Source organism: Nicotiana sylvestris, chromosome 10 (genome assembly GCF_000393655.2).
Source record: "Nicotiana sylvestris chromosome 10, ASM39365v2, whole genome shotgun sequence".
Classification (NCBI taxonomy): domain Eukaryota; kingdom Viridiplantae; phylum Streptophyta; class Magnoliopsida; order Solanales; family Solanaceae; genus Nicotiana; species Nicotiana sylvestris.
In genome coordinates this window covers 136,551,432-136,573,715 of record NC_091066.1, presented here as the reverse complement: position 1 = coordinate 136,573,715, position 22,284 = coordinate 136,551,432, and the positions used below count along the sequence as shown (strand labels likewise).

The window sequence follows — 22,284 nt, the reverse complement described above, 5'->3', positions numbered from 1 at the left end:
ATCTGGTCCAATACCACAGACGAGGATTTTTTTTGCTCGAAAGTTCTTCTCTATAGCCTTGCCGTCAGCATTGTTGTATTCCTTTCTTGTTTTGGGAACTGTCACTGCTGGGTCACCAATGGTCTTCATAGGAACAAAGGGTCCATCGCAGATAATATCCTAGAGCTCTGAATCTTCATCCATGATAAAATCCTGCATCCTTATCTTCCACCATCCATAGTATTGGCAGTTGATTCTTGGTGGTCTGTAGGTAGATTGACCTTCTTAAAAGTTTAGTGGAGCAACCATGAGGATCATTTCTAGGTGTTAGGCTAATAGAAAGAACCTCCTCTGATACCACTTGATAGAAATTAAGATTCCACCAAACTATATAGAGAACCAGGTTCTCTATTAGTTCCCACAGAACACACACACATTGTAGTAAGTAAATGACACAATGGAGTTTTACGTGGAAAACTCCCAGCTCACTGGATTAAAAACCATGACCTACCCTTGTAGGATTTCAACTTCAGTACTGAGCAAACTTTAGATTACAACCTATTGTAACTTAGGAATTAACTCGTTAATCTCTCACTAACTTGTAACAACTCTATTACAAGCTCTTTTGTAATAACTCTATTACAAAGCTTACAACTCGACTAACTCTAGCCAAGACACAAATACACGAATTATGATTCTACAAAATTTTTCTACACAATGCTTCTAACTAAGCTAAGTAGAAATTACAAGTAAAGTAATTTAACAGAGGTGCAACACAACTAAGGACATGTAATAACTCACTACAGGGAACTGGTCCTTTGTTATGTTGTTCTTTATTCTTGATGCCCTTGAGAATCACTTGCAGGATTGATTGCTCACTTGAGAGAATGCTTGATTGATTCTTGAATGTTCAAGAGTGATGTTTTGCCTTTGCTTCAATGTTAATATTACATAGGTGACATCACTTGAATGATGCAAGCATGTTTGGTACAAGTACATTCCCCATAAAGTTGAATGTTGCATTGTTTGCCCTGTTGCATGTGCAGGCAACAACTTTACAACTGTCGGGTGGTTGACTGGTACAATCACCAAAGGGAACTGGTATCCATCTGTTCCCTCTGCTGTTTCTCTGAATATGAAGAGTTGAACCATGTCCCCAGCTTGAGACTTGTTATTCTTAAGTACTTGAGGATGTGTAACATGTTCCTCATCTGGTTCTTATCATTAAGTTTGTTACATCATCAAAACATAACAGGGATGCATATAACCTATCAAATATATATGTTGGCAGATATGTTCCAAATTTTTGTTGTTCTAGTTGCTCTTTTTATGGGTTTAATCAGTTCATACAACATAGATTATCCTGCCATTTCATAATGTACAAAGACAAGAAAATAACTGGAGGCATTCATGATGAATCATGACTCAAAATAACTGTAATTCATTAACAAATAAGTGTTACTTGTTCATCTGCATTCACAGTGCAACAATATAGTGAGTAAATGTTTTAACAAAAAACTATAACTACCATAAACGTCCACTACCTCCAACAATTGCTGCTTTAAATACATTCCAAAACACATAAACAACTTCCAATTTTAAAGACACTACAATAAAAGTTAGACTGCCAACAAAAAACATATTTAAGATGGGATCTTGGAGGGAGATTTTTCCTTGACTTTGCCCTTATTTGAATTCCAACTGCCCTTATCTAGTAGTGATGCAATGCATAGCACTTTGAACTTGGAGTTTTGTTTGAGTTATAGATGTCTTGCCTTTCCATTTAAGCCATTTGGTTGGTTGGTAACCAATGTCACCAGTCACATGTGCTGAATTGATCACAGTAGTAGATGATGTTTTAACTGTTCTGCTATCAGGCAGCCCTTGCTAAACAGGCATAAACACTTACATTAGCACAAGATGTTATTCTAACTTAACAAAAATAATGAACTTAAAATTAAGACACTTACATTAACACTAGTATATCCACTTTGTAAAACAAATAGACTATGTACCACAAACACTTGGTTTCTTGTAACCACTTCTGGCTGCTTTAAATTTACTTTTATTGCTTGTACTTGGCATTTCAGAATCACCTCTATTTCTCTTCTTTGGATTTACAGTTGAAGATTGTTGTGATTCAGCAAACTAGTACATAAAATAGAACTTCAATTAGTGAGCTATAAGAATTACTAGAGGCATATATAACTTAAAAGTGAATACTTTACCTCTGGTGTAGTTTTAGCCTTTATTTTAGGATTGGAATTCTTTGGACAACTCCTCTTGTTACGATTGACTTCCTTGCAGATTGAGCAGGTTATAGTTATGCCTCTTTTTGTTAACTTTCCAACTCTTTTTATTTCTCCAAACTCTTTTTCCTGTTCCTTTTGGCCTTCCAGACATTTTCACCAATTTAGGAAAATCAACGTTTGGACTATTAGTTTTTGGCCACATTGCCATGTATGACACATGTTGAATGAAGTGTCAATATGCCTTGAGGTATGTCTCTTTGTTGTACCAACTTGAGATTCCCTCTGATGCATCTTGTCTCATATAATGCATTGCTTCTATAACATGTGCACATGGGATCCCTTTTAAATCTCATGCTCTACAACTACACTTTTCAGCTTCTAAGTGTACAATATATTTTTTGTTTACTTCTTTTGACACTTCAAATCCTTTATCTCCATTCCAATCTATTGTGACCTATATTGATTTCTCCATATTGATATTGAACACCATCATTGCCATTGGAGATATCTCATTCACCCATGTCTTAGCAAATGCCCTGGACTTACTCACCCTAATCATCACATTAACTTTAATTTCTTCCAACATTGTAATAATAGTCTTGTTCCCATGACCTAAGATCCAAGCATTAAAGTTTTCTGCCATATTATTGTCTACACTATCATATTTGAAGAAGGTTTGAAAGTATGTTTTGCACCATCTTTTCTTATTGTATCTGATTAAGTCTTCAACAATCCTATTCCCTAACTGAGCTAGACCATCTAGCTTTCTCTTAAGATCTGCCTCATGAGTAGCCCTAACACAACCCCAGAATCTTTTTCTTCTTTCTATCCCTCTCCATTTCTGCGCCAATTTGCTAAAATGTGCCTAACACACATCCTATGCGCACAATCAGGTAGTATTTCATCAACTGAAGATATCAATCCCTATTATTCAAGGACAAAGAACATGTAGTTGGAAACCTAAATAACAGTAATAAAATACAAATTTAATATAAAACTATAGGCGATAAAGACTTAGCTTTTGCATGTCACTAATGATAGTGGTCTAAGAACCATCTCCCATATGAATGTCTTTAAGATACACTGCTAGATATTTTGAGTTACAAAGAAAGTTGGCTTTGGTCCTATGATATTTGTGTCTTGAATTATTGGTCTTCACTGTGAAGTTTTCACTTCTTCCTTCCTTGCTAGCAAATATGAACTATGGCCAACCACCTTTACATATAACCCTTACTCTAATAGGCTCATTCACATACTTGTATAACTCAACTCCCTTCTTTAAAGCATAATTTGTTAATATTGTCCTAAATTCAACCACATTTTCAAATACCAAACCCAACTGCCAAATCACAACCTTGCATGTTGGATCATAAATCACCTTGTTAGTCTTTCTTCTAGCACTTAACTGTCCTCTTTCACCTTCATCATCAAATACAGGTTCAGGCTCTTCATCAGAATTAAAGGAATCATAATCAGAATTGTCATAGTATGACTCATCTCCTAGTAATTTACCATTCAAACTTCTCCTCTCTTGATCTATATCTTCAAAACTTTCATCCAGCCCCACTTCACTAGATAACCACTACCTTTTCCTTCTCACCTTTTCTGCTCCTCCTATTTTTTTTCTTGAATTGCTTCACATATTGCTTTCATAATCCTTAACTCCTCATGCACATCATTTTCATAGTCTATAGACTAGTCAGATTAAGCATCATAATTTCCTGCAATATCTTATTCAGAGTCTTTTTCACTTCCTACACATTGTATTACAATAGTTGGATCTTCACTTCCTACAGTTTGTTCTACATTAGCTGGGTCTTGTGCAGCTTCTTCTTCATCTATATCTGTCTAGTCTATTAAAGAATATCCATCTTCATTCACATTTGCAGCTTTATCTACATCTTGTTCCCCAACTCCAACATTTAAAGCAGCGGTAGATGGAGCAAGAAGAGAATCAGATTCCCTGATGCCTCTTTCAATGCTGATAGGTGTATTAAAAGGCTCACCCACTATACTCAAATTGGTATCTATACTTGTTAATTGACTACCAGACATACCAGTAAGACCCCCTTCCTCTATAATTGAGTCTTCACCTACATAAATGTCTATTATGACCCATCAGACAATAATAGTGAAAGATCATGTACGTCCCTATCATTTTTAGTTCAACCAAATTATCCCCCTTTATGGAACCACAAAGGTCTTTTTTTAACTTAGTAATTCCAAAACTCCTAGCTTAATCTGCCAGTTCAGGAATTGACAAATGATCCTCATCAACATTGAAAATATGTTCTGTCCCACCCCCAATATAGACATGCCCCACCTCACTCACCATAAGTTAAAATATTTTAAAGCCATAAATTACCCTACATCCACAAACAATAACACCAGAAAATTTTACAGAAAAGCCCCAACTTAAAAAGAATACAACACGACAATATGAAACAAAGTTAAAGTATTTAAAAGAAAAGCACAACCTTTTAACAATAAAAAAGCACAATCCAATAATTAAAAACACAAATAAAGTATTTAACAAAGAAGCCTCAATTTTTAATTAGTAAAAAGGCACAAGCCAGCAATTTGAAACACCTATAAAGTATTTACAGACAAAGCCCTATTTTTTAAGGTTGTTACGAAAAAAAACTAGTAGCCATGCATGCATGAGATGTAGAATTTCATTCTAAGTAACTTCAATTTCAAAAGCCTTAAGTCATTGTTTCTACAATCAAAACCCTAATATGTATAAACAATATTAAAAGCAGGTAAAATACACTAGAAATAAACCATTTTCAGTAAAGAATTACTTACCTAATTGGAATTTTAGACAACAATCTTCCTTGTAACAGAGATTAAATGCAAGCTTTCGATGTTCGTCGGTTGAAACAGACCCAAACAAACACCAATCGAAACCAAAAGCGAACAAGAATTCTTGATTACGGAAAAATTAGCAAACCCACTGAGATAACATATCGAAGAACCCAATACTATCAAAACCCTCTTTACCAGATAGTGAGAAGTGAGAGAGCCATTTGAGAGAGAAATGGATTAAGTTTAAGTGAGAGAACACCCTAGAATTTTGATATTAGGGAAATATATTTTATTAAATGGTGGAGCGAAAAATATTAAAATATCTATGTGGACATGTTTTTCCACCTTGTGCAGCACGTATATACCCGACTGAAGGACTACCTCATCAACGTTGGTATTAAAAGATGAAAAATCAAGTGTAGGGGGTATTTAGGATCTCGTACAGTTATTGGGAAAACTAAATAAAAGTTGTCAAGTGCAGAGGGGTCCCTAATATTTATGCCTTAGAGAAAATAATGCATGCATTAAATTTGGTATAACTAATTTCTTATTGGGTACACTTTTTCAACCTATGTATTAATAATAATGTTAGTATTAAATCTACAACCTATTTGACATTATACTATGTATAATTAATACATAGCAAACTATGGTATTATAAATACCAAGACTATTAATGTATGCATTAGTATGGTTAAAAATAAAATTGTTCTTAAAGCCTCTTTAAAGTTAAAGAATATGGAGGACATTTTTGTAAACAAATAATTTTCTTAAATAATATGTAATGCATTTTAATTTTTAATATAACACACCAAATAGTGGATAAGAAATAATCTCTGCATGAGTAATTTTTGCATTGCTGACCCATGCATTACTAGTCCATGTATTACCAACATACCTTATTCAGTTATTCTTATACACCCTACCAAATGACCCATAATATCGTTAATGATGATGGTTGTTGATGCATAGCTACAGGGAATTAATAAAATAAGGTGATAAATCTACTGATGAGATAAAGCAAAGGGTTTAGCAAATATAAGTATAATAATTTTATTTACCAAGTAATTGTTCCCTTTTTTTTGTCTCATACACTAGATGTAGACGACTTATGAATTTACTTTGTTAGATATGCATAGGTCGAAATCTGCCACAAAACATTTAGGGCGAGGTAGCATTGAGGAAAGAGTTGGTCGAGGTCGATTAGGAAACGACGAAGCTCGAGGTCGGGATGTTAACAATGATCGAGGTCGAGCACCCCATAAAGGGTTGTAACGGCTATTTTTAGAATAGGATAATAAAGGAAATATTCTAGTGAATATTATTTGCATATATACTATTAGATTTTTTTAGGGATATGTCCCATATAAATGGAAAAAAGACAATGAATGTGAAAGAAGGACACACACTTGATAAGAACAAACTTTTGATAAAGATTCTCTCTCTCTTGTAAAGATATAAACACTACCTTTTCATCAAGATTCTTGTTCATATTATTCTACATTTTTTCATCAGATCCGAAAATAGTTTGAATATTCTAGATTTATATGTCATTCATCATTGTCAGAAGGAACAATCATCTAGTTCATTCTTTATTGGATGAACCACTTCTTCTATTTACTTAAATGTCATTTATTGTTATTCATTACTAGTTATTTCTCCATTATTGCTCATAACTTTTGGAATATTTAATGCATGTTATTGTCAATCCCCCACCAGATTTGTTTAACATTAGACACATTTTCGGAACTCACATTTAGAGATATTATCATTAATTAGGTTTAACTCATCATTATATAAATACAATTGTTTTAATCGGAAGTTACGCTTTTTGGTCAAACAATTTGGCGCCGTCTGTGAGGATTTCCTAATTAATGTTTTAGTTTCTTCTAGATCTATAACTAACACGAATCACTAACATAAAAAATAGGGAAGCAAGAATAAGGTCTCCTTTCTTTGTGTGCACGAAACCATATGGCAGGTAACAGAGAAGAATGGTCGAGAATAATAAGTGACCTCTACCAACCTCATGAATGTCATCAATAAAAGCTCTGAAACAACAGACGGAGACGCAACGCCCGATGCCTCCCCTAGACGAGATGGGTCACCTCCTTCTCACTACAACATCATAAAATCTCTTGGTAAGGGAACCTCCACGTCTGTGGAGGAGGAGAAGCCACCAGCTATAAAAAGCTCCTTGAGGCTTGGCTAACCGATACGTTAACCAGCATCTTCCATTAGCCCGCTCGGGATACAGCTACAGAAAATGCAAGGACTTGCGTTACACAAGCATCAGACGAGCAACACAACCAATTCCCACCTCCTCCAACAACAGGTATTACTCACAATATCATTAATTGTGCAGGCGACGACGCTCTCGCAGCCATTTTGAAAAGGGTGGAGGAAATGGAGAATGAGAATAAAGCATTTTGGGACCAAATGAGAGAACACCAAGAAAGGGTCGATAAGATACCAAGCGCCTCTAAGCTCTTGCAGAAGAGAGATGTCGGTCGGTTCGTCTAGCATCTGTATAGTGATGACGCCACCCCATATGCCATACTAAAAATCTTTAAAATGCCGCCCTTCCTAAAAATATATGATGGCATGACCGACCCCGAAGACCATGTGATTCACTACGTCACCACCGTGAAAGGTAAGGATCTCGCCAAAGAACAAGTATCCTCCATTTTGTTGAAAAAATTCGGTGAGACCCTCGTGGGAGGAGCATTAATATAGTATTCGCAACTACCCGCACGCTCTATTGAAACTTTCAAAGAGATGGAAGACAAATTTGTAACGGCCCATGCTGGGGCTAAGAAAGCCAAAGCAAGAGTGACTGAGCAGTACAATCGATAAGGATGACCCTGCCGAATGTGTCGGAAGGGATGACAGTCGCAGCCTTCCAGAATGGACTGAACAGGAACGTGTCGAGGGCGACTAGGAAACTATTAAGTCGACTCATAAAGTACCCCCAACTACTTGGGATAAAATACACAGCGCGTACTGTGCCGAGGTCCGAGCAGATGAGGACGACCTTAATGGACCAACTCATCGACTGACCTCGATACAAATTGAATCCAGAAAAGATCGAAGAAATAATACCAGAAGGGACCTCGCAGCTCCACGACCCAACAGGGAACGACATCTACCATATGTTAGAATGGAAATTACATCCTCCTTTCACAACGAAGAGGGCCCACCCAGATCAAGAACAGGGACTCACCGGAACGAAAGAGGTATGCCCCCTTTATTATCCGCTCACAATTTTTGTGTGTCACCTATAGAAATAGTCTAAGCCTTGGAGAAACTGGGACCAAAGGTGAAGTGGCCACAAAAGATGAGGTCAGATCCGAGTACCAAAAAATCGGACGCCCTTTGCGAGTTCCACCAAGATCAAGGGCACAAAACAAAGGATTGCATCGCCCTAAGACAGGAGGTCGTAAACATGCAGCGATAGGGGCACCTCAAAGAATTACTGAGAGACCGAGTAAGGACCAACTTTGTCAGAGGACGTGAACAACTTCAAGGACTGCCAAAACCGCCCTCGCCAACCCGCACCGTCCATATGATCATCAGCAAAGCCCACGATTCATCCATCAACAGTGTGAAGTTTACCACAAACCACAAGCTCAAACGGTCAATCACCTACGAATGGTATGATGAACTCGAAGAAAGTATCATATTCGATAAGTCAGATACTAACGGTTTGGTTTTCCCTCACTTTGATGCCTTTGTTATCACTTTACAAATTTTATATATCGACGTGAGATGCATTATGGTAGACGATGGGAGCGGCACATGCATTATCCACCCTCGAGTATTTGCACAAATGAAACTCGAAGATAAGATAGTGCCGTGTTGCATCACGCTAACTGGTTTTAACAATGTAGTTGAGCGAATATCTGGCAAAATCACTCTTCCCGTCTTGGCCGACGATGTCACTCTGGAAACCACGTTCCACATCATGGACCAGGATATAGCGCACTACTCCATGATACGGCGACCATAGATACACACCATGAGAGCCATCCCTTCCAGCTTGTACCAAGTCATCAAATTCCCAACCCTAAGGGGAATATTCAGTATACAAGGGGAACAACACATATCTCGGGAATGTTACCACATCGCCCTAGACTACACGGTCACTCAACAAACGAAGGACAAAGAAAAAAAGGCATAGCAATTAACAGGTTCGAGCTCGATATGTGACGATAGCGAGGACGTCATCAAAGACCCCGACATGATCAAGCTACAAAATCGACATAGAAGACCTCGACCCCGTTCAATTAGAAAACAACAACCATAACAAGAAAGCTTACATCGACTGTAAACTTCAGGAACCAGGTATATTTTGTCAATTCTTAACTAATAACGCGGACTTGTTTGCTTTTAGCCATGCAGATATGCTAGGTATCCCAAAGGAAATTGCCATGCATAAGCTAAACGTCGATCCATTCCACCCCCTGGTGAGGCAGGTTAGGCATAAGTTCAACTCCGCAATTAAAGATGTGGTACGCGAAGAGGTGGAAAAACTATTGGAAAATGGCTCTATCAAGGAATCGAAATACCACTAATGGGTCGCCAACGTGGTCATGGTGAAAAAAAAGAATGGGAAATGGTGGATGTGCATAGATTTCACAGATTTGAACAAAGCATGCCCCAAGGATTCATTTATGTTACCCCATATCGACCAACTCATCGACGCAAACAGATGGGCATGAACTAGTGAGCTTCTTGGACGCCTACTTGAGCTATAATCAAATCCTCATGGAAGAAGAGGATCAGGAGAAAATCACTTTCATCACACATCAGGTGATGTACTGCTACAGGGTCATGCCCTTCAAGCTGAAAAACATAGGGGCAACTTACCAAAGGTTAGTGACGAGGATGTTTAAAGACCAACTTGGGAAAACGATAGAAGTCTACATAGACGACATGCTGGTTAAGTCCAAAAAGAAAGAAGATCACATCGAACACCTAAGAGAAACCTTCGATATATTCAGACAATACGGAATACAACTGAATCCCGAAAAATGTGCATTCGGCATGGCCTCGGGAAAATTTCTAGGATTCTTGGTATCACAGTGAGGGATCAAGGTCAATCCTAATCAAATCAAAGACATCTAAGGGATATCAGAACACCTGACCACCAAAAAATAAGCTTAGAAGTTGACTGACCGTATCGCCGCCCTATCAAGATTTATTTCGTGATCATCGGATAGGTGTCACAGATTCTTCGGCGTACTCAAGAAGGATAACGGTCTCCAATGGACTTCTGAGTGCGTCCAATCTTTGAAGGAGTTAAAAGCATATTTGTCATCACCACCATTACTTTCAAAACCAAAACCAGGGGAAGGCCTCCTCGTTTAACTTGATGTATCCGAAGTAGCTGCGAGCGCAGTCCTAGTCTAAAAAAATAAAGATATGCAGTCTCCCATCTATTACATTAGCAAAACACTAGTCAACGCCGAGACGAGATACCCTCACCTCAAAAAACTAGCTCGGGCCTTAGTCGTAGCTTCAAACCATATTTCAAGTGCTACCCCATCTTGGCCGTCACGACTTTCCCCCTAAGAAGTATTTTGCATAAATCCGAGCTATCGGGAAGGTTGGCCAAGTGGACCATCGAACTAAGCGAGCATGATATCACATATCAACCGCGAACAACGATAAAGTCACAAGTTCTTGCTGACTTCGTCGCCGACTTCAGAGCAAAAATAATGCCCAAAGTAGAAAGAGAAGTCGCCCACGCTTCTCCCCAAAAACAGGACCTCTAGGTCCTATACACTGACGGCACATCTAACGCGTCAGGGTCCGTCCTGGGACTCATACTTGAAGTTTCAACTGGTGAAGTGATTAGCCAGTCCATAAGCTGCCCGAACATTACTAAAAACGAGGCCAAGTATGAGGCCGTAATTGCAGGGTTAAGTCTAGCACTCAAATATAGGGCGAAGCGTTTAAGACTACATTGTGATTCGCAACTCGTTATCAACCAAGTCAGAGGGACTTTCCAAATCAAGGAACAAAGGTTACAAAAATACCAGACCGAAATCTGCAAGCTACTGCCTGAGTTCGACGAATGTCAACTCGACCAGATCCCCCGAGCACAGAATACCAAGGTGGACGGCCTTGCCAACTTAGCAGCAGCCACCAAAAACATTGCAACCGGAGACAAAAGTGTATTTCATCTTCTCAACTCATCGATAGACCAAATCGAGGTAAGAACCATAAACCTGACTTGGGACTGGCGCAACCGCATTGTTACATACTTGCAGGAATACGTACTCCCAAGTGATAAAAAAGAGGACAAGAAATTGCGAATGCAAGCATCCAGGTACAACATCATTCATAATAACCTGTACAAGAGAATGCACGGTAACCCTCTAGCAAAATGCTTGGGCCCAAATCAGACGCGACGTGTCCTTGAAAAAGTCCACGAAGGACATTATGGAGCTCATTTCGGCAATCGGGCTTTGGTCAGGTGCCTCATATGGGTAGGGTATTACTGGCCCAACATAAAAAAGAGGTCGCAGATTCCATGAAATAGTGCGAGCAATGCCAAAAGTATGCCCCAATGATTCACCAAGCAGGTGAACACCTCCACTCGGTCACCTCCTCTTGGTCGTTCATCAAATAGGGAATGGACATCGTGGGCCCCCTCCCGGTAGGGCGAGGTAACATACGATTTCTTTTGGTTTTAGCTAACTATTTCTCTAAGTGGGTAGAAGTAGGAGCATTCGCCCAAATACGTGAACAAGAAGTGATCACCTTCATATGGAAAAACATCGTATGCCGGTTTAGCCTCACCAAAGAGATCAGCTGCGATAATGGACCCCAATTTACAAGAAAGAAGGTCACTGAATTTTTTGAAAAGTGGCATATCAAAAGAATACTCTCAACGCCATACCACCTCGCAGGCAACGGACAAGCAGAGTCCTCCAACAAGTCGATACTGAACATTATGAAGAAAAAACTTGAAGGCACCAAAAGGTTGTGGCTAGAATATTACTAGAAGTACTCTAGGCCTACCGAACAATGCCGAAGATAATCACATAAGAGACGCCTTACTCTTTAGTCTATGGGATTGACGCAGTAATACCACTCGAAGTCGGGGAGCCTAGCCTAAGATACTCCCATGAAAGTGGACCAAGGAACGATGTAAGCAGAAGGCAGAAGCTCGACGAAGTCGAAGAACGATGAGACATAGCCTACATAAGGATGATCGCCCAAAAACAACAAGCAGAACGCTATTATAAAAAAAGGCAAAGGTTAGGCCGCTCAAAGTCGGGGATAAAGTGCTTAAAGCTGAAACACAAGCAAGCAAAGACCCACGGGAAGGCAAACTGGGTACAAATTGGGATGGCCCATACAAAATCACGGCAACAACGAACAAAGGATCATTCCAGCTAGAAACAATGGAAGGAAAGCTACTACCAAGCAACTGGAATATTACCCACCTCAAGTACTTCAACTTTTAGGAGGTAAAGCGTCCCCCAAGTTGTACTCTTTTTTCCCTCACTTGAGTTTTATCCCAATTGAGTTTTCTCAAGGAGGTTTTTAATGAGGCGACGAAGGGGTCACTTCAAGTCGAAGTACGCAAAGACATAGGCAAAAGATGGCTAGTTCATTGCTCGACCTCTCAAGCCTTCTCTAGGTCGACCAATGAAGGGACTAGATAGACTGGGACTAGAATGCCAACCACGCCAAAAAATTTGTAAATTTCTCCAAGTGTATGAACAAAGAAACAGTGCTTAAAGTTTACGATGTCGACAAACTCTGCACCTAGAAGCATATCCTCCTAAACGTATGTTATTTTCGACCTTGTTCAAACTAACACCTATCAGGACCTCGGCCATAGTAAAACATATGTTATGTTCGACCTTGTTCGCACCAACACCTAATGGCCCTCGGCCATAGCTGAAACATAGGTTATGTTCGAACTAATACCTACTGGCCCTTGGCCATAGTCAAACATATGTTATATTTGACCTCGTTCGAACCAACACCTAATGGCACTAGGCCATAGCCAAAATATAGGTTATGTTCGACCTCGTCCGAACTAACACCTACTGGCCCTCGGCTATTATCAAACTTAGGTTTTGGTTCGACCTTGTTCGAACTAACGCCTATTGATCCTCGACCATAATTAAACTTAGGATATGCTCGACCTTATTCAAACTAAGTGATTACGGCTAAGAAAATCAAGGCAACCAAGCGAGACAAAATCAAAAAACATACAAGTACAAATCGCAAAAAGAGAATCAGGTGCAAATAACAAAGTTGGCATTTCATACTTAGAATATTTTTACAAAAACTCGTAAATATGCCTCCAAAAAACGCACAAGTTTACAGCAAAATAAAATAAGGAAAAGAAAAAACTACTGGTCGCCAGGCCCATCAGTGCCATTGACTTGACCATGTGGGCCATCTCCATCTACCCCTCACCATCACCACCGCCCTCAAGGTATATGTCTTCGAACTATGCGTCCTCTTCAATCTGGTCCACACACATGTCCCTCTCATTGTCACCGGCCTCCGGCGTAGCAGGATCATATCCGCAAACGATTCGAGCTTCACGGTCCTTAACATGAGCATCTTCAAGGGCAACCCCAAGAATAGATCCCGCTGCATGCAAATCTCAGAACACATCCTGTCACACCTCCTTTTTCCGCCCCGCGAGGCGCGTGGGGAGTTTTCTCCAATTAAAGGACAGTCGAAACGGGATTTGTTTATTTGTTTCAGAGTCGCCACCTGGGAATTTTGAGGCGTCCCAAGTCACCAATTATAATCCCTGAATCGAGGAGAATATGACTCTGTTTATTTTTCTGCGAACCAAAAATCCTGAGTAAGGAATTCTGTTAATCCGGAAGAAGGTGTTAGGCATTTCCGAATTCCGTGGTTCTAGCACGGTCGCTTAACTGTTTTTATTATTGGCTTAATCATCTTGATTTTATTAAATATTGATGTTTTCTGATTTTACTACTGCTTATACTTATTACGATTGAAACCTTCTTTGAATCGAATTACGCGTACGTATATTCGTGTTATAAATTAAAAATGCGGAATTGTGTCACGCGTACGTGTACACAATAATTTTTTATAATATATTAAGCAATCATTTCTCCGAGATTGTTTTGAATCAAGAATATTTATTTTTCTTGAATAGTGAACCGTACATCTTGGGTTTTTTATGAAATTGATTTAACGCCTTTAGAAAAATCCTTTTATTAAACATTCGTTCGAAATTGCGCGTACGCATAATCCGAATTTTTTGCTTTTAAAAATATAATCAGGGTACGCGAACGTATCCCTAATCGCGCGACATATTTATAATGATATTATGGAATTTCCACATATAACATGTTTATCCAAGACTATTCAAGTTCAAAGAACAGAATAAAAACATGATTAGTACTATTTTTAAACATATATGACATATATATATATATATGCCAAAGAATAAATTGCATATGAAACTGAAAATAAATGATTCATAAAGGAAGGAAATATTTTCCGAGAATTTTCATTATTTATTTAATGCAAATTCTACTTCTAATTATCATTGATATGAAGTGTGGCAATTTATGCTTATACATCTTTTTTCATTCTTATATGCTTGCTTTTAATCTAATAGGCCTAATTACTTGGTTAATTTATTTTAAGAAGGTAGATAGGCATTCGAGTTTATAAGAAAGGAATTATTATACAAGCCAATTCAATAAAATTACCTTATATGCAACTTAGTTATATGTTGTAAACCTTCATAATATTTTAAACATCGTAACAAGCTATACCATGTCACCTTTCACCAAAGTTTATACACACATCTATTATCTTATCGACATCATCATCTTAACCTTATGTAACAAAAAATATCACTACTATAGTTATCTTGGCCCTTCTACATCACTTCTTACTTAACCAACAACAAAATTTAAATAATGACCAACATTCATACCATATTCCCTACTTCGACAATTTAATATGATTAAACTAATGAGATAATGAGCTAATGTTATTACAAATCTTTATACGAACTTTCAAAGTAAGACAATTAGCTCATAGCTATCAAATTGAATTCACTACTAATTAACTAACATAAAATAAAAAAACGAAATTTAAATTGATGAATCTGGACAGATAAAAACAGAATTTCAATTCAATCTTCATTTATCCACCATATTGAATCTTTTTCCAACATAGAATTTAAAAGGATATATATACCTGAAAATGAAGGTAGAAGAAGTAAGTTTCAGCAGTTGCAGCAGTAACAAAAACAGCGAAATACCAGTATTCCCTCAAATTTGAGCAATAAGAGGATCCGAAGAAAACAGATACACAGTACAGCTATTTTTAAAACTGGACACTTCAAATATTAATTGAATCAATGGAACCAAGTAAGGTTGAACAAATTCAACAAAAGAAACAATATTTCAAATTTCAATTCCTTTTCAGTTTCAAAATCCCATTTTTTCTGATTTTTGTTTTTCTGTTGTTGTATATCTGTGTGTGTGTGTGAATGCTCTTTTGTTCCTTTTTCTGTTTCTTTTTCCTCTTTTAAAATCTCTCAAACTCTCCTCTTCTGAAAACTGATCCTAAAATCTGAAACTCCCTCTCAATTTTCCTAAAATTTCTTCAAAAGGAACTCTTAAACTTTCTTCCAGTTTTTCTGAAAATTCCTCAAAGACTCTCCTAAATTCTGCATGCAAAACTCTCTCTTAAAATTCTCTCTTTCTCACTCAAAAATTCCCTCTTTTTTTTCTCACTCAAAAATTCTGTCCTTTAACTGTCTGTCCAGCTCCTGTATTTATACAGGGCTGGTCCTAGGCAATTTAAGTGCTTCTTGGACCCCCTTCTTCTTTTTAAAAACAGAAAATCCCATTATGTAAAACCTTTTCCCTGATTTTCAGCAGCCCATTATCCCTTGTTCCCCATTAGTATTATTAACTAATAGCAACTAACATTACATTATAATATACTAGTACTAACACCCTGTTTTTTACTGCTCATTCCCAGAAATGCCCCTGAAATCCTAATGTTATTACTGAAAACAAAATCAGAACCTACAGCAAAACAGATTCTAAAATCTGTACAAACTTAGTTATCTTTCTGATTTACAGCTATAACCAATCCTATTAACTTCCTAACACAATTGCATTTGACCAACTTTTGCAAACTTGAATTCAAACTGGACATTACAGCAATATTATACTGAATTCAGAACTAACAACATATTACTGCAATTATCAAAACAATTCAGACTGGACTTAATACTGAACTAGAATCAAACACACACAGGATCATTGTCAATACTGACAATGTCCTGAAATTTTAATGTTCAGACAATAACATATACAACATACATTTGAATTCACTGATTCACAGACAATCATGATTTAATTGACGAGCATTAATCAATTGACTATTTACAACATTTGTCAATAATTAGTCTAAAATAATAGAAGCAGACTGTTTTAGTCAACATTTTCAGAAATGAAAAAATTCGTAATATAATTAATCGACGAACTTAATCGAGTCGATTACACACATTGTAAATAACCACAACCAACAGAAACAATTCACATTCGGATTAAATAGACAGAAATGACAGAATTGATCAAAACAAATATGAAAAATTAACAAGCTATTAATACGGACAACAATACACGTAGAATACACAAAATAAATAGAAAAATACCTCTGAACTTTAATCAGACTCGATCCCAACTCAGCTTCGGATTTTTGTTTGAAATCAAACAGACCTTAGTCGAAGTATTTTCCACTGAAAATACTTCGACTAAGGTCGATTAAACCTCAATCCTTGAATCAATTTGGACAAAAAATCCAGAAATTTGGTATTTCTAGGTTTCCTGAAGACTCGATTTGGGATCTAATCATTTCTGGTTAGATTCGAGAGAAACCAAGTATGACACAAGGGTGAGGGAAGCCTAGGGGTTGATTGGTGTCACTTTGGAACAGATCTGGGTAATTTTTTGTTTGACTCGAATCTTCAAAAGAAGATTCGAGAAGCTCTGAAGTGATTCGAGCCAAACTATCTTCAGATCCATAACAAGGGTTGTTAGGGGAAGCCATGGTGTTAATTTGGGGTTGATTGGTTTAAGTCTGAACTTGGCTCGAATCTTCAAATGAAGATTCGAGAACCTCCAGGGAGATTCGAACCAAGCAGGTAACATATTCGGATAGAGGAGGCTCAGGGGGTTCTGGGGTGTTACTTTGGTGACCGGCGGCGTTGATGCCGCCGGGTTTCAGGCGAAGGGGAATAGGGGCGGCTAGGGTTAGGGGTCTGTTTGAGAAGATGATGAACAGGAGAGGATGGGGGGGTGTTTAGTTAGGGGCCGGGGTAAGGGTTTGGGATTTATATAGGGGTGGGATGGATCGATCTCGTCCGTCCGATCAAGCAAGATGAAAGGCCAGGATTAATTCATTAAACCAAACGACGTCGTTTGATTTGAAGTTGGGGTCGGATTGAATCGGGTTAATGGATCGGGTTATGGGTTGCGGGTAAGGGTGATGAGATCTTGGCCGTTGGTTGTATTTAATCTGACGGCCCTTGATTAGAGATGACCAAACGACGTCGTTTGGTATCAGCTTGGGACTGGGTCAGACTTGGCTGTTTGGATTGGGCTGTGGGGGGATTTAACGTTTTGGGCCTGGATTTTAATCCAGGTCCAATTTTGTATAACTTGTGCTATTTTTTTGTGCTATTTTTTTTTCATTATTTTCTAATTTCATTATTAATTAACAAAAATCTTAATTAAAAATTATAAAAACAAAATTACCATTACAAAGATATTAATTACCTTTTTAACAACTATTAACACATAGACAACATTAATCACACAGTGGAACATTAAAAATAGCACAAAATGCATATTTTTATGATTTTATTTAAATTATCTCTTAAATGCATAATTAAATCCTATATGCATGCAATATGTATTTTATTTTATTTTTATTTTATTATGACAAATATAAACATTTACGGACATAATACAAATATTTAACACCACGCAAATTCACAAATTACACAGTAAAAGAAATTTATTTTGATTTATTTTGGAGCAATTTTTCGTAATGCAAAAATCACGTGCTCACAGCTGCCCCTCTTTGTGCGGAAACTCGAAGAGTTTTCGTGCAAAGATAAAGTGAGCGGATACGAGCGATTTTTTGCCCGTTCGAATACTCCGTGGGAAGCATTTTTAGAAAGATTTGACCGAACCTCTGCTTCAAAGGTTTCCTACATATCCTTGGCTATAAAGGAATCAGGTCAATGTAGTTCGGGAATTTTTGGTAGCTGGGACTACCGTGGGACTGTGATGTTACTGCTGTTTCGTGCTGTTTTTACTGCTTACTGACCTCCTTATTACACCTTACTTTAAAGGAAATACAAAATTAAGCTAGATTATGGTACAAGAATTATAAAAAATCTTATCTAGATCATGCCCTTGTTTCTTGTTGTCTTGATATCTTGGTGAATCTTGGGCATTTGGCTTATTCCGTATTCCTCTTGGAACTCTTTGTTGTTTCTTGCTGGGGATTCTGTTGGACTCCTCTGCTTTATTGATTCTAAGTGTGCTCCTTTCTCACATGAGTGGGCTTTTGGTTTCAACACTTCAATTGCATTCCCTCGTTCTTCAGGTGGGTGCCTCGACTGCTTTTCTTTCTTCCTTCATCCTCGTTCTCCAAGTGGACGCCTGTTTTCTTCAATTCTTTGTCCTCATTCTCCAGGTGGACGTCTGACTTCTTCTTTCTCTTTATCCTCATTCTCCAGGTGGACGCCTGACTTCTTCAATTTTTTTTTTATCCTCATTCTCCAGGTGGATGCCTGATTTCTTTAATTCTTTGTCCTCATTCTCCAGGTGGACGCCTGACTTCTTCTTTTCTTCATCCTTATTCTCCAGGTGGACGCCTGACTTCTTTAATTCTCATCCTCATTCTCCAGGTGGACGCCTGATTTCTTCTTTTCTTTGTCCTCATTCTCCAGGTGGACGCCTGACTTCTTCTTTTCTTTGTCCTCATTCTCCAGGTGGACGCCTGACTTCTTTAATTCTCATCCTCATTCTCCAGGTGGACGCCTGATTTCTTCTTTTCTTTGTCCTCATTCTCCAGGTGGACGCCTGACTTCTTTAATTCTCATCCTCATTCTCTAGGTGGACGCCTGACTTCTCATCCTCATTCTCCAGGTGGACGCCTGATTTCTTTAATTCTCATCCTCATTCTCCAGGTGGACGCCTGACTTCTTTAATTCTCATCCTCATTCTCCAGGTGGACGCCTGACTTCTCATCCTCATTCTCCAGGTGGACGCCTGATTTCTTTAATTCTCATCCTCATTCTCCAGGTGGACGCCTGATTTCTTTAATTCTCATCCTCATTCTCCAGGTGGACGCCTGATTTCTTTAATTTTCATCCTCATTCTCCAGGTGGACGCCTGATTTCTTCTTTCTTCTTTACCAGGTATTTCCTGACACAAATATTGTATTTGCCCCTGTTTTAAATCAAAGAAAACTTCGTTAGTTTAAAGCAGGGTGGCTGGCTGTGGTATTCTTGCCGATGGTGATGTTTCTCTTCGTCTCTCTTTATTGCCTTGGAATGATTGAAAAGACTGTTTTGTCTTTGTAATTGATCCTTGACTATAGGATTTCCCTCTGTATGTTTTCCTTCAAAACCTTTTAACTGTAATCATATGCCTCTTCTGACTTTGCTGATCCACTTTTGATTTCCTCTTTCTTACATCCATATTTTATCTCCCACCTTTCGTGGCCGTATTTTGTAACCTCGAATCTTGGTAGTATACCTTGACATTCTTTCTTATTTGTTTGGAATAAAACTTATCTTAAAGCTTGGAAAAAGTAAGATTATTAGTAACGAAATACGCTGATTTCGACAATTATAGAATGAAAAGAAATATCCAATTTTTGGATGACTGTTGGAAAAAGAATAAAGGACTTATCTGATTGGAATTACTGGCGCCAATGATCAGGGTATGCATTTCGGATTAATCAACCCAGTCTTTTAATCAATCTCCTTTCAATTGTCTCAAGGAGTTTTCATCGATAAATTTGTCTCGTTTTTCACTTCTTCACTTCCTTTTCGCCTTATGGTGCCTGCGAAGGTTTTCACCAATAAGACTCTCTCATTTTACTTTTCTCTCAACTTTCGTCGCCTTATGGTGCCCGCGTGGGTTTTCACCTATAAGACTCTCTCATTTTTCTTTCCTTGTTTGTACCAAAGTGTTATGAACCACTTCATTTGCTTGCCTCAGTATTTTTCAATGATTGATCCAAAGGTCTTTTTGGTATAAGGTTAAGAATGGAAGAAGTATTAAAAGCTAAATAGCTTTGGTATGGGTTTAAAATTACAACTCTTGGAATCTTTTCTTATTTCCCATACAATTCCTGCCCCAGTCTCTTGATTGGGGTCTCTTGATATTTCTTTTCCGTGCACATTGTGCATGTTGTTCACCCTATGACCGAGCCGTGAGGCGCCTACGTATCCTTCTTTGAGGAATCAGGTCAAACGTAGTTCACTCCATAATAGTGAAGATTTTTTTTTTATTGATTCCAAGAGAGGTTAGGAAAGAAACAAGTATGGCTCAAAGGGGAAGCAAATGGTATAGTGTTTGGACAACAGAATAAATTGCCTTTGTCATTTCAATCTTTGAAATAATGTTAAATACAAACATTCAAAAGTTATGCATAATATCTCTTTACCGCGTCAGAATTGATCACCATATCTATGCATTTGCCTTCAATATCTGTTAAACATAGTGCACCATTCGATAATACTCTGGTCACAATGAATGGTCCTTGCCAATTCGGAGCAAATTTGCCTTTTGCTTCAACCTGATGTGGAAGAATGCGTTTCAGCACATGCTGACCTACTTCGAACTTCCGGGGACGCACCTTTTTGTTGTATGCTCTTTCTATTCTTCTTTGATATAATTGACCATGGCATACTGCGGTCAATCGTTTTTCATCAATCAAATTTAACTGTTCTAGACGGGTTTTGACCCATTCATCATCATCAATCTTTGCTTCGGCAATGATCCGAAGGGAAGGAATCTCAATTTCTGCAGGAATTACTGCTTCGGTGCCGTATACCAACAAATAAGGAGTTGCTCCTACTGAAGTGCGAACAGTAGTGCGGTATCCCAATAATGCAAAGGGTAATTTTTCATGCCATTGTTTTGAACCTTCTACCATTTTCCGCAGTATCTTCTTTATGTTTTTGTTGGCTGCTTCTACTGCTCCATTCGCCTTGGGCCGATATGGGGTAGAGTTACGATGTGTAATCTTAAACTGTTGACATACTTCTTTCATTAAGTTGCTGTTAAGATTAGCACCGTTATCTGTGATGATCACCTTCGGGATTCCGAATCGACATATGATATTTGAGTGGACAAAATCGACCACAGCTTTCTTGGTCACTGATTTGAATGTCTTGGCCTCAACCCATTTGGTAAAATAATCAATAGCTACCAGAATGAATCTGTGTCCATTGGATGTTGCCGGTTCAATTGGTCCAATCACATCCATGCCCCAAGCAACGAAAGGCCATGGTGCCGACATTGTGTGCAACTCGGATGGTGGAGAATGAATCAAATCTCCGTGTATTTGGCATTGATGACATTTGCGTACAAAACTGATACAATCTCTCTCCATGGTAAGCCAATAGTAACCAGCTCGGAGGATTTTCTTTGCCAACACATATCCACTCATGTGGGGTCCGCAAATTCCTGAATGTACTTCAGTCATGACAGTTGTAGCTTGTCTGGCATCTATGCATCTTAATAATCCAAGATCTGGTGTTCTTTTATACAAAACTCCTCCGCTTAAGAAGAATCCATTTGCTAATCGCCTGATGGTCCTCTTTTGATCTCCTGTGGCTTGTGCGGGATATATGCTCATCCTGATATATTCCTTGATGTCGTGGAACCATGGTTCTCCATCAAATTCTTCTTCAACCATATTGCAATAAGCGTGCTGATTGTGGATTTGAATATGTATTGGATCCACATAAGCTTTGTCTGGATGGTGCAACATTGATGCTAGAGTAGCCAATGCATCAGCAACTTCATTATGGATTCTTGGAATATGTTGGAATTCCACTGATTGAAACCGCTGACAAAGATCATGTAGACATTGTCGGTATGGTATGAGCTTCAAATCTCGGGTTTCCCATTCTCCTTGAATTTGATGTACCAAAAGATCCGAATCTCCCATG

The 22,284-nt window shown here is 38.2% G+C and overlaps 1 long non-coding RNA gene across 3 annotated transcripts; it reads right to left on the bottom strand.

Annotated features, from left to right (window-relative positions):
• Positions 1-1,404: 1,404 nt before the first annotated feature.
• On the bottom strand, positions 1,405-5,420 carry LOC104217170 (uncharacterized). Of its 3 annotated transcripts, none has more exons than XR_708694.2 (4): positions 5,040-5,420; positions 2,208-4,597; positions 1,950-2,127; positions 1,405-1,866 (listed from the first exon to the last, which is right to left on the bottom strand). It is a non-coding gene; the product is annotated as an uncharacterized lncRNA (long non-coding RNA). The 3 variants fall into 3 exon arrangements; XR_708695.2 differs by having other exon boundaries at positions 2,208-3,155; positions 5,040-5,410; XR_708693.2 differs by having other exon boundaries at positions 2,208-5,384.
• Between the last annotated feature and the right edge of the window lie 16,864 nt (positions 5,421-22,284).